Genomic DNA, 13,732 nt, shown 5'->3' with positions numbered 1-13,732 from the left:
CCTTCCACTCCCCTCTGGCCTGCAGAGCTTCTGCTGAAAGATCAGCTGTTATCCGTATGCGGATTCCCTTGTATATTATTTGTTGCTTTTCCCTTGCTGCTTTCAGTATTTTTTCATTTTGTTTAATTTTTGTTAGTTTGATTAATATGTGCCTTGGCGTGTTTCTCCTTGGGTTTATCCTGTATGGCACTCTCTTCACTTCCTGAACTTGACTGATTATTTCCTTTCCCATGTTGGGAAAGTTTTCAACTATAATCTCTTCAAATATTTTCTCAGACCCTTTCTTTTTAAATTATTCTTCTGGAATGCCTATAATTTAAAGGTTGGCGTGCTTAATATTGTCCCAGAGGTCTCTGAGACTGTCCTCAATTCTTTTCATTCTTTTTTCTTTATTCTGCTCTGCAGCAGTGATTTCCACCATTCTATCTTCCAGCTCACTTACCCATTCTTCTACCTCAGTTATTCTGCTATTGATTCCTTCTAGAGTATTTTTAATTTCAGTTACTGTGTTGTTCATTACTGTTTGTTCGCTCTTTAGTTCTTCTTGGTTCATGTTAAACGTTTCTTGTATTTTCTCTAGTCTATTTCCGAGATTTTGGTTCATATTTACTCTCTTTAGTAGTTTGCCTATTTCCTCTTCATTTATTTGGTGTTGTGGGTGTTTATCTTGCTCCTTTGCCTGCAAGATATTTCCCTGTCTTCTCATGTTGTCTAATTTACAGTATTTGAGGTATACGATCCCTCAGCTGTAGGGTTGTAGTTCCTCTTGCTTCTGTTCTCTGCCCCCAGTAGTGAGGTTGGTCCAGTGGCTTGCCTAGGCTTCCTGATGGGAGGGACTGGTGCCTGCATTCTAGTGGATGGAGCTGAGCCTTTTCCCTCTAATGAGCAGGGCTGTGTCAGGTGGTATGTTTTGGGGTGTCTGTGAGCTTAGTATGACTTTAGATCGTCTGTATGCTGATGCATGGTTTTGTGCTCCTGTCTTGTTTGTTGTTTGGTGGGAGGCAACCAGCCCTGGAAGCTGCAGGCAGTTGGGTGGAGCTGGGTCTTGGATTCAGATAGAGGTCTCCACGAAAGCACTCGGTGATTAATCTTCCCTAGGGCAGGGAATTCTCTTGTGGTCCAGTGTCCTGGACTCAGTGCTTTCACCCTGGAGCCTCAGGCCCAACTTCCAGTCAGGGAACCAAGACCCTGCAAGTCACTCATCCTGGCAATAAAGGTGATTAAAAAAAAATTTTTTTTAAAGATTAACAAAACCCCAGACAAATGGTAAAAAGTAAAATCAAACAAACAAAAACAGAAACAAGGAAACACACACACACACAAAAGAAACAGAGCCAAATAAAACAAAAAGCAAGAGAACAAGACAAACAAATGAACCCAAGAATGAAATCAAACCATTAAAAAGAAAAGTAACAAAAACACAAAACCAGAAAACCAAACCAAAGCAGAGTGCCAATGGAAGAATGAAGCAAAGAAACAAAACAAAGCGACAAAAACGATTTTAAAAAAAAGAAAAAGGGGAAAGAAGACAGAACAACAGAAGAGCAACATAGAAATAGAAATGTAAAAAAATAAAATAAAAAATATATTAAAGTAAAAGAAAGGGGGGAAAAAAAGACAAACAAGGCCCCAGACAAATGGTAAAAACAGAATCAAACAATCAACAACAGAAACAAGGAAACACACGCACATGCAAAAGAAACAAAATCAGAACCAAACAAAAACAGAAACAAAACAAAACAGAAACAAAAAAAGCAAGAGATCAGAGAAACTGAAGAACCTAAAAACGAAATCAAACAATTAGAATCAAAACTAACAAAAACACCAAACCTAAAACAAAACCAAAGAAGTGTGCCAACTGAAGAATAAAGCAAAGAAACAGAACAAACCGATAAAAATAATTTTTAAAAAAGGGAAAAAACACAGAACAACAGAAAAGGAAAGTAGAAATGGAAATTTTTTTTTTAAAATACAAAATATATGAAAGAAAAAGAAGGGAAAAAATGAGGGAAAAGAACACAGAACAACATAAAAGTGAAAACAGAAATATATAAAAAAATTTAGGGGCGTCCTTGGTGGTGCAGTGGTTGGGAATCTGCCTGCCAATGCAGGGGACACGGGTTCAAGCCCTGGTCTGGGATGATCCCACATGCTGCGAGGCAACTAGGCCCATGAGCCACAACTACTGAGCCTGCGCGTCTGGAGCCTGTGCTCCACAACAAGAGAGGCCACGATAGTGAGAGGCCCATGCACCGCAATGAAGAGTGGTCCCCGCTTGCCACAACTAGAGAAAGCCCTCACACAGAAACGAAGACCCAACACAGCCAAAAATAAATAAATAAGTTAATTAATTAAAAAAAATTTTTTAAATGTTATAAAACGTGAAGATCCCCCCCAAAATAAACTAAAAAAAAGAAAAAAAAAGAAAAAGCCAGAACCAAGAAGAGACTGAATCAAAACATAATAAAAAGGGCTTCCCTGGTGGCGCAGTGGTTGAGAATCTGCCTGCCGGTGCAGGGGACACGGGTTCGAGCCCTGGTCTGGGAGGATCCCACATGCCGCGGAGCAACTGGGCCCGTGAGCCACAACTACTGAGCCTGCGCGTCTGGAGCCTGTGCTCCACAACAAGAGAGGCCGCGATAGTGAGAGGCCCGCGCACCGCGATGAAGAGTGGCCCCCGCTCGCCACAACCAAAGAAAGCCCTCGCACAGAAACGAAGACCCAACACGGCCAAAAATAAATAAATAAATAAATAAATTTAAGAACAGTTTAAAAAATAATAATAATAATAAAAAAAGTAATAGTAATAATTATGTTTCCCTGGGATCTCAGCTGTTAAGTGTCCTTGCACACGCCATGAGCCACAGCCCACCTCTGCCTCCCCAGGAGGCCCTCCTCTGCCTCTGGGCTGGTCTCTGGACCTGCTGTGGGCCCTGTGGGGAACCACTCAGACTCTGATGTGGCCCAATTCCTGTGTGTGCTTGTCCCCAATGTCCACAGCTGCCAGAGATAGTCTGTTTTCATTTGTGGGAACACTCATTGTCTACTCAGATATTGGATAGACGTAGGGTCTAGCTGTTCATGGGGATTTAATCTGCAGTTTGTATAGCTCATGGAAAGATTTTCAATCCTCTTTCTTAGTCGCCCCATCCCTGGGGTTCAGCTTTGGTTTTATCCCCACCTCTCTGTGTAGTCGACCCACAGGAGTCTGGTCTTGAGGATGTCTTGGAGCTCATGGGTCTGCCCCAGTGAGGACCAGGTGCAGAGGTGGTATGACTGCTTGGATGGCAGGAGCCCTGGTGGTGCCAAATGTGCAGGGAAGCCAGTGACCATGGGCGCAAGAGATATGGCCCTAGTGAGGGCCTTTTCTGGCACCCGGCGTAAGGCACGTGAGGGCTGGCCCCGGCCGGGCTATTTTTGGTGCCCGGCAGCAGGCATGTGAGGGCCGGCCCTGAGAGGGCTTCTTTTATTGTCCACCAGCAGGTGCCAGCATGAGGGGAGAGAGAGGCTACAATAGTGGCTCCTCCCCCTGTGTGTGACTCAGCAGTAGCACCTGCTTCCATGGCAGTCCGGTCTTCCTCTGTAGGCATTCCCTGCTGTGGATTTCCTGCCTCCTGTCCCCTCAGTCTGTCTTCCCACAGCCAACAGCAGTTCTCGCCCCAGGCCTGTTCTCTAATCCCCATGCTCCAGCTCCCAGCCCCCTTGCACACCTGTGAACACACGTCCCAGTCCGGGGCACGTAGGGCCACAGTACGCACTCTCTGTGTAGTTCTGACTCTGTTGCATCTGCCACAGATGAGCCGCTTCACCCTCTTCCAACAGCCTTAAATGCTTCCCTTCTGTCCCAATTGATTTCCCTGTCAGAGAGGGGTTTCCCCGAATCTGGGAATCTCTCCTCTGCTTCAGCTTCCCAACCATGGGGTGCAGGTCCTGTCCCACTTCCTCTCCTCCTCCTTCTACCTTCTTTTTTTTGTCATACCCAGTTATGCAAGGATATTTGTAGTCCTTTCTGTTGTCCAAGGTCTAGCATTCAGCCAGTGTTCTGTGAGAACTGTTGCATCTATAGTTGTATTCCTGATGCATCCGTGGAGAGAGAGATGAACTCCACCTCCTCCTACTCCTCTGCCATCTTAACTCATCATCCTATTAACCATTCTTAAATGCTCTGATAATTACTTACAAAGTTAGAAAAAATAACAGGTTTCGGTTTTCATCTTTCAAAGTACAGAGAAGGAAACAAGATTTGTGGGAGGACATGCCAGGCTGTGGAGGGTGCTTCCAACCAGGCACAGAAGGTGCTTTTGAACATATTTTGGAACTTTAATTTTCTGCATTAATCTACATAAGGAATTGATTTCAAAAGCAGCACAGGGGGACATGGCTGCATTTGATCTTAAAAGGGGCCAAATTTGGGGGGCCGATTTATGCTCCCGGCAATTTATTGCTTTAAAAAGTTGGCAGTAACTTGGGTTGAGAAATAAAAAGTGGGCCTTGGGGCAAATTTAATTGAAGAAAATGTCTGATGTATTTCAGAGGATTCTAAAGGCAACATCAAAAAGGTATTTTTAAAAGACACTAAGAGGTTGAATTGCCCAGATGGACAAATAGGTATGATAGCAACAGGCAGTTCTCCAGCAGGTGGAGGCAGTACTGTCCCATCCTCTGACCCTCCTCACTGTGCCCATGCTTGTGATGGGCATCCTTCTGCATGGATGCCTGCTTGTGATAGTCATCCTTCTAGCAGAACAAAACAGAACACAGCAGCCAACATTATGAGTATCTTAGTTTCTTATGTCCTGTAAGGCACTTGTTTGTCAAGGACCAAGAAATTTTGGCATTCTTTGTTCTGCTTCTTGCAAGGAAGAAGACTGTCTTCATTAATATCAAATTTATGCCCCAAGCTACAGTTCTCTTCTTTTTCTGTATATGTAATCTCCTAGCATGTCAACACTAAATCATAATGCCTTAATACACTTTCAAAAGCAACTAAACTCAATACACATATTTCCAACACTACAAACAACTCAATATAAGAAGCCATGACCAAATTCACATGTGCAAAGTTTACAGACAAAAACAGTGAGTTACAACCACCACTTGCCTGTTAGAGACTGTAAACTGATTCTGATTATAATATGCATAAGAGTTGGAAATATCCAAATTTGAAAAAAATAAATGTATATTGGACTATAAAGTGCCGTGTGTGTGGATTCAGGGAGAAAGAACTAATGTTAAAGGTGGTGCGTTTTCCACACTAATCTCAGGATTATAGAGGAACATACTGACCACACTGCCTCCTTAGAGATTTGACCATCAAGACATAATCGCTCTGATTCTAAAACATATGCAAATGTAAACAATAGATATACAAAGTCTATTTATTTACTAATCTTGTTACAAACAAAAAAACAAAAAAAATGAAAACAAACAAAAACTGTCCATTAAAATAATTTAATATGGCTTTTTCCCTACAAATTAAGTGATTAACCACAAAACACTAGATAAATCATTCTTAATGTGTGTGAAAAGTATTCTTATATTTTCTATAATTTAAATCTTAAACTTCTCTCAGTTCCTTGAATTACTCAATTAAGTCAGCAAATTAACTTGAATTAGAGACTAATTGAAACAAAATCTGTCTGAAAAAAGTCAAGTAATAAAATCGGGATGAGGTCATTTCCTCAAGAATTCCCATAATTCTGTATTACTCCTTGTTGGAGAGGATGATGTCATCACCACATGGACTGTCAGTCCACACAGCAGGCATCAAGGGCAGGGACAGCCATGGGAGAACACGTGGGAGGCAGGCCTTTCCCCAATGGACCCCTGAAGGGTGCATCACTTTTTATTTTAAAAGAGTAGGAGGTCCTCGGGAAGATGGCGGAAGAGTAAGACGCGGAGATCACCTTCCATCCCACAGATACAGTAGAAATACATCTACACGTGGAACTGCTCCTACAGAACACCCACTGAACGCTGGCAGAAAACGTCCGACCTCCAAAAAGGCAAGAAACTCCCCCCGTACTTGGGTAGGGCAAAAGAAAAAAGAAATAACAGAGACAAAAGAATAGGGACGGCACCTGCACTAGTGGGAGGGAGCCGTGAAGGAGGAAAGATTTCCACGCACTAGGAAGCCCCTTCGAGGGCGGAGACTGCGGGTGGCAGAGGGGGGAAGCTTCGGAGCCACGGAGGAGAGCGCAGCCACAGGGGTGCGGAGGGCAAAGCGGAGAGGTTCCCGCACGGAGGCTCGGCGCCGAGCAGCACTCTCCAGCCCGAGAGGCTTGTCTGCTCACCCGCCGGGGCGGGCGGGGCTGGGAGCTGAGGCTCGGGCTTCGGTCGGATCGCAGGGAGAGGACTGGGGTTGGCGGCGTGAACACAGCCTGAAGGGGTTAGTGCACCACAGCTGGCTGGGAGGGAGTCCGGGAAAAAGTCTGCAGCTGCCGAAGAGGCAAGAGACTTTTTCTTCCCTCTTTGTTTCCTGGTGCGCGAGGAGAGGGGATTCAGAGCGCTGCCTAAACGAACTTCAGAGACGGGCGCGAGCCGCAGCTACCAGCGCGGATCCCACAGCAACAGGGGCGCAGAGGGAAAAACGGAGAGATTCCCGCACAGAGGCTCAGCGCCGAGCAGCACTCACCAGCCCGAGAGGCTTGGCTGCTCGGCGGGCGGGGCTGGGAGCTGAGGCTCGGGTTTCGGTTTCGGTTGGATCGCAGGGAGAGGACTGGGGCTGGCGGCGTGAACACAGCCTGAAGGGGTTAGCGCACCACAGCTGGCTGGTAGGGAGTCCGGGAAAAAGTCTGCAGCTGCCGAAGAGGCAAGAGACTTTTTCTTGCCTCTTTGTTTCGCGGCGCGCAAGGAGAGGGGATTCAGAGTGCCGCCTAAACGAACTCCAGAGAAAGGCGCGAGCCGCGGCGATCAGCACGGACCCCAGAGACGGGCGTGAGACGCTGGGGCTGCTGCTGCCGCCTCCAAAAAGCCTGTGTGTGAGCACAGGTCACTCTCCACATCGCCCCTCCCGGGAGCCTGTGCAGCCCGCCACTGCCAGGGTCCCGTGATCCGGGGACAAGTTCCCCGGGAGAACGCACTGCCCACCTCAGGCTGGTGCAACGTCACGCCGGCCTCGGCCGCCGCAGGCTCACCCCGCCTCCTCTGTACACCTCCCTCCCCGCGGCCTGAGTGAGCCAGAGCCCCCGAAGCAGCTGCTCCTTTAACCCCGTCCTGTCTGTGCGGGGAATAGACGCCCTCAGGCGACCTACACGCAGAGGCGGGTCCAAATCCAAAGCTGAACCCCAGGAACTGTGCGAACAGGGAAGATAAGGGGAAATTTCTCCCAGCAGCCTTAGAAGCAGCAGATTAAAACTCCACAAACAACTTGATGTGCCTGCATCTGGTGAATACCTGAATAGACAACGAATCATCCCAAATTCAGGAGGTGGACTTTGGGAGCAGGATATATTAATTTTTCCCCTTTTCCTTTATTTGTGAGTGTATATGTATATGCTTCTGGGTGCGATTTTGTCTGTATAGCTTTGCTTTACAATAGCTTTATTTTACTTCACTATATTATAGCCTCTTTCTTTCTTTCTTTCTTTCTTTCTATTTTTTCTCCCTTTTACTCTGAGCCGTGTGGACGAAAGGCTCTTGGTGCTCCAGCCAGGCATCAGGGCCGTGCCTCTGAGGTGAGAGAGCCAACTTCAGGACACTGGTCCACAAGAGACCTCCCAGCTTCACGTAATACCAAACGGCAAAAATCTCTCAGAGATCTCCATCTCAACATCAAGACCCAGCTTCACTCAACGACCAGCAAGCTACAGTGCTGGACACCCTATGCCAAACAACTAGCAAGACAGGAACACAGCCCCATCCATTAGCAGAGAGGCTGCCTAAAATCATAATAAGGCCACAGACACCCCAAAATACACCACCAGACGTGGACGTGCCCACCAGAAAGACAAGATCCAACCTCATCCACCAGAGCTCAGGCACTAGTTCCCTCCACCAGGAAGCCTACACAACCCACTGAACCAACCTTAGCCACTGGGGACAGATACCAAAAACAACAGGAACTACGAACCTGAAGCCTGTGAAAAGGAGACCCCAAACACAGTAAGATAAGCAAAATGAGACGACAGAAAAACACACAGCAGATGAAGGAGCAGGGTCAGAACATACCAGACTTAACAAATGAAGAGGAAATAGGTAGTCTACCTGAAAAAGAATTCAGAATAATGATAGTAAGGATGATCCAAAATCTTGGAAATAGAATAGACAAAATGCAAGAAACATTTAACAAGGACGCAGAAGAACTAAAGAGGAACCAAGCAATGATGAAAACCACAATAAATGAAATTAAAAATACTCTAGATGGGATCAATAGCAGAATAACTGAGGCAGAAGAAAGGATAAGTGACCTGGAAGATAAAATGGTGGAAATAACTACTGCAGAGCAGGATAAAGAAAAAAGAATGAAAAGAACTGAGGACAGTTTCAGAGACCTCTGGGACAACATTAAACGCGCCAACATTCGAATTATAGGGGTCCCAGAAGAAGAAGAGAAAAAGAAAGGGACTGAGAAGATATTTGAAGAGATTATAGTTGAAAACTTCCCTAATATGGGAAAGGAAATACTTAATCAAGTCCTGGAAGCACAGAGAGTCCCATACAGGATAAACCCAAGGAGAAACACACCAAGACACATATTAATCAAACTGTCAAAAATTAAATATAAGGAAAACATATTAAAGGCAGCAAGGGAAAAAAAACAAATAACACACAAGGGAATCCCCATAAGGTTAACATCTGATCTTTCAGCAGAAACTCTGCAAGCCAGAAGGGAGTGGCAGGATATACTTAAAGTGATGAAGGAGAAAAACCTGCTACCAAGATTACACTACCCAGCAAGGATCTCATTCAGATTCGATGGAGAAATTAAAACCTTTACAGACAAGCAAAAGCTGAGAGAGTTCAGCACCACCAAACCAGCTTTACAACAAATGCTAAAGGAACTTCTCTAGGCAAGAAACACAAGAGAAGGAAAACACCTACAATAACAAACCCAAAACATTTAAGAAAATGGGACTAGGAACATACATATCGATAATTACCTTGAATGTAAATGGATTAAATGCTCCCACCAAAAGACACAGGCTGGCTGAATGGATACAAAAACAAGACCCATATATATGCTGTCTACAAGAGACCCACTTCAGACCTAGAGACACATATAGACTGAAAGTGAGGGGATGGAAAAAGATATTCCATGCAAATGGAAATCAAAAGAAAGCTGGAGTAGCAATTCTCATATCAGACAAAATAGACTTTAAAATAAAGACTATTACAAGAGACAAAGAAGGACACTATATAATGATCAAGGGATCGATACAAGAGGAAGGTATAACAATTGTAAATATTTATGCACCCAACATAGGAGCACCTCAATACATAAGGCAAATACTAACAGCCATAAAAGAGGAAATCGACAGCAACACAATCATAGTAGGGGACTTTAACACCCCACTCTCACCAATGGACAGATCATCCAAAATGAAAATAAATAAGGAAACACAAGCTTTAAATGATACATTAAACAAGATGGACTTAATTGATATTTATAGGACATTCCATCCAAAAACAACAGAATACACATTTTTCTCAAGTGCTCATGGAACATTCTCCAGGATAGATCATATCTTGGGTCACAAATCAAGCCTTGGTAAATTTAAGAAAATTGAAATCATATCAAGTATCTTTTCCGACCACAACGCTATGAGACTAGATATCAATTACAGGAAAAGATCTGTAAAAAATACAAACACATGGAGGCTACACAATACATTACTTAATAACGAAGTGATCACTGAAGAAATCAAAGGGGAAATCAAAAAATACCTAGAAACAAATGACAATGGAGATACGACGACCCAAAACCTATGGGACGCAGCAAAAGCAGTGCTAAGAGGGAAGTTTATAGCAATACAAGCCTACCTCAAGAAACAGGAAACATCTCGAATAAACAACCTAACCTTGCACCTAAAGCAATTAGAGAAAGAAGAACAAAAAAACCCCAAAGCCAGCAGAAGGAAAGAAATTATAAAGATCAGGTCAGAAATAAATGAAAAAGAAATGAAGGAAACAATAGCAAAAATCAATGAAACTAAAAGCTGGTTCTTTGAGAAGATAAACAAAATTGATAAACCATTAGCCAGACTCATCAAGAGAAAAAGGGAAAAGACTCAGATCAATAGAATTAGAAATGAAAAAGGAGAAGTAACCACTGACACTGCAGAAATACAAAAGATCATGAGAGATTACTACAAGCAACTCTATGCCAATAAAATGGACAACCTGGAAGAAATGGACAGATTCTTAGAAATGCACAACCTGCCGAGACTGAACCAGGAAGAAATAGAAACTATGAACAGACCAATCACAAGCACTGAAATTGAAACTGTGATTAAAAATCTTCCAACAAACAAAAGCCCAGGACCAGATGGCTTCACAGGCGAATTCTATCAAACATTTAGAGAAGACCTAACACCTATCCTTCTCAAACTCTTCCAAAATATTGCAGAGGGAGGAACACTCCCAAACTCATTCTACGAGGCCACCATCACCCTGATACCAAAACCAGACAAAGATGTCACAAAGAAAGAAAACTACAGGCCAATATCACTGATGAACATAGATGCAAAAATCCTCAACAAAATACTAGCAAACAGAATCCAACAGCACATTAAAAGGATCATACACCATGATCAAGTGGGGTTTATCCCAGGAATGCAAGGATTCTTCAATATACGCAAATCAATCAATGTGATACATCATATTAACAAACTGAAGGAGAAAAACCATATGATCATCTCAATAGATGCAGAGAAAGCTTTCGACAAAATTCAACACCCATTTATGATAAAAGCCCTGCAGAAAGTAGGCATAGAGGGAACTTTCCTCAACATAATAAAGGCCATATATGACAAACCCACAGCCAACATTGTCCTCAATGGTGAAAAACTGAAACTATTTCCACTAAGATCAGGAACAAGACAAGGTTGCCCACTCTCACCACTATTATTCAACATAGTTTTGGAAGTGTTAGCCACAGCAATCAGAGAAGACAAAGAAATAAAAGGAATCCAAATCGGAAAAGAAGAAGTAAAGCTGTCACTATTTGCAGATGACATGATACTATACATAGAGAATCCTAAAGATGCTACCAGAAAACTCCTACAGCTAATCAATGAATTTGGTAAAGTAGCAGGATACAAAATTAATGCACAGAAATCTCTTGCATTTCTATACACTAATGACGAAAAATCTGAAAGTGAAATTAAGAAAACACTCCCATTTACCATTGCAACAAAAAGAATAAAATATCTAGGAATAAACCTACCTAAGGAGACAAAAGACCTGTATGCAGAAAATTATAAGACACTGATGAAAGAAATTAAAGATGATACAAATAGATGGAGAGATATACCATGTTCCTGGATTGGAAGAATCAACATTGTGAAAATGACTCTACTACCCAAAGCAATCTACAGATTCAATGCAATCCCTATCAAACTACCACTGGCATTTTTCACAGAACTAGAACAAAAAATTTCACAATTTGTATGGAAACACAAAAGACCCCGAATAGCCAAAGCAATCATGAGAAAGAAAAACGGAGCTGGAAGAATCAGGATCCCTGACTTCAGACTATATTACAAAGCTTCAGTAATCAAGACAGTTTGGTACTGGCACAAAAACAGAAATATAGATCAATGGAACAGGATAGAAAGCCCAGAGATAAACCCACACACATATGGACACCTTATTTTTGATAAAGGAGGCAAGCATATACAGTGGAGAAAAGACAGCCTCTTCAATAAGTGGTGCTGGGAAAATTGGACAGGTACATGTAAAAGTATGAAAATAGAACACTCCCTGACACCATGCACAAAAATAAACTCAAAATGGATTAAAGACCTAAGTGTAAGGGCAGACACTATCAAACTCTTAGAGGAAAACATAGGCAGAACACTCTATGACATACATCACAGCAAGATTCTTTTTGACCCAGCTCCCAGAGAAATGGAAATAAGAACACAAATAAACAAATGGGACCTAATGAAACTTAAAAGCTTTTGCACAGCAAAGGAAACCATAAACAAGACCAAAAGACAACCATCAGAATGGGAGAAAATATTTGCAAATGAAGCAACTGACAAAGGATTAATCTCCAAGATTTACAAGCAGCTCATGCAGCTCAATAACAAAAAAACGAACAACCCAATCCAAAAATGGGCCGAAGACCTAAATAGACATTTCTCCAAAGAAGATATACAGATGGCCTACAGACACATGAAAGAATGCTCAACATCATTAATCATTAGAGAAATGCAAATCAAAACTACAATGAGATATCATCTCACACCGGTCAGAATGGCCATCATCAAAAAATCTAGAAACAATAAATGCTGGAGAGGGTGTGGAGGAAAGGGAACACTCTTGCACTGTTGGTGGGAATGTAAATTGATACAGCCACTATGGAGAACAGTATGGAGGTTCCTTAAAAAACTACAAATAGAACTACCATACGACCCAGCAATCCCACTACTGGGCATATACCCTGAGAAAACCATAGGTCAAAAAGAGTCATGTACCAAAATGTTCACTGCAGCTCTATTTACAATAGCCAGGACATGGAAGCAATCTAAATGTCCATCGACAGATGAATGGATAAAGAAGATGTGGCACATATATACAATGGAATATTACTCAGCCATAAAAAGAAATGAAATGGAGGTATTTGTAATGAGGTGGATGGAGTTAGAGTCTGTCATACAGAGTGAAGTAAGTCAGAAAGAGAAAAACAAATACAGTATGCTAACACATATATACGGAATCTAAGGGAAAAAAAAAAAAAGGCCATGAAGAACCTAGTGGCAAGACGGGAATAGAGACACAGACCTACTAGAGAATGGACTTGAGGATATGGGGAGGGGGTGGGGTGAGATGTGACAGGGTAAGAGAGTGTCATGGACATATATACACTACCAAATGTAAAATAGATAACTAGTGGGAAGCAGCCGCATAGCACAGGGAGATCAGCTCGGTGCTTTGTGACCACCTAGAGGGATGGGATGGGAAGGGTGGGAGGGAGGGAGATGCAAGAGGGAAGAGAAATGGGAACATATTGTATATGTATAACTGATTCACTTTGTTATAAAGCAGAAGCTAACACACCATTGTAAGGCAATTATACTTCAATAAAGATGTTAAAAAAAAAAAAAAAAAAAAAAAAAAAAAGAGTAAACCTTGAACCCATACTGTTGTGTCCTGCTCAACAGTTCACAGGATCATACCACACTACACGTGTTACAGCTCACAAATGCACAGCAAATACGGCTCAAGGTTAGAGATTGTAGTCTTAACACCACAGATATTCAGTCAGCAGGAGAGAAACACTTTTGAAATTAAATATTGTTTTCAAAACGTTGATTTTAATTTTATTGTTATAGTATAAAAACAAGCAAAAATAAATGTAGGTCAACTTGATAGATGATTGTGTTTCTCAGTATTCTTTTTCTGTAAAAGGGCTCTAAGGGTTCTCTATGTGTGATAATTAGATGTATGAAATGCACATCACCATAATAAATAAAGCAATTTGGCATTATATTCACTATATTCATAAAAATGGTACATTTTATAAGGCATAAATTGTTATTTGATAATACTCCATAAAACTATTAAT

The 13,732-nt window shown here is 42.3% G+C and overlaps 1 protein-coding gene and 1 long non-coding RNA gene across 2 annotated transcripts in view; one reads left to right on the top strand and one right to left on the bottom strand.

The window, feature by feature from the left end:
* KHDRBS2 (KH RNA binding domain containing, signal transduction associated 2) overlaps positions 1-13,732 on the bottom strand; it is a 754,183-nt gene that overhangs the window by 633,394 nt on the left and 107,057 nt on the right. The window lies entirely within an intron of this gene.
* The window catches only part of LOC309638421, a 1,167,492-nt gene continuing 1,165,651 nt past the window's right edge, over positions 11,892-13,732 (top strand). Inside the window, exon 1 of the long non-coding RNA XR_014251111.1 lies at positions 11,892-13,289. This is a non-coding gene — a long non-coding RNA (uncharacterized lncRNA). The remainder of the gene's footprint in view (positions 13,290-13,732) is intronic.

Source organism: Balaenoptera physalus (genome assembly GCF_965194825.1).
Source record: "Balaenoptera physalus genome assembly, chromosome: 11".
NCBI classification, from domain to species: Eukaryota; Metazoa; Chordata; class Mammalia; order Artiodactyla; family Balaenopteridae; genus Balaenoptera; species Balaenoptera physalus.
The sequence above is the reverse complement of the archived record's forward strand: the minus strand, read 5'-3'. Positions and strand labels throughout refer to the sequence as shown.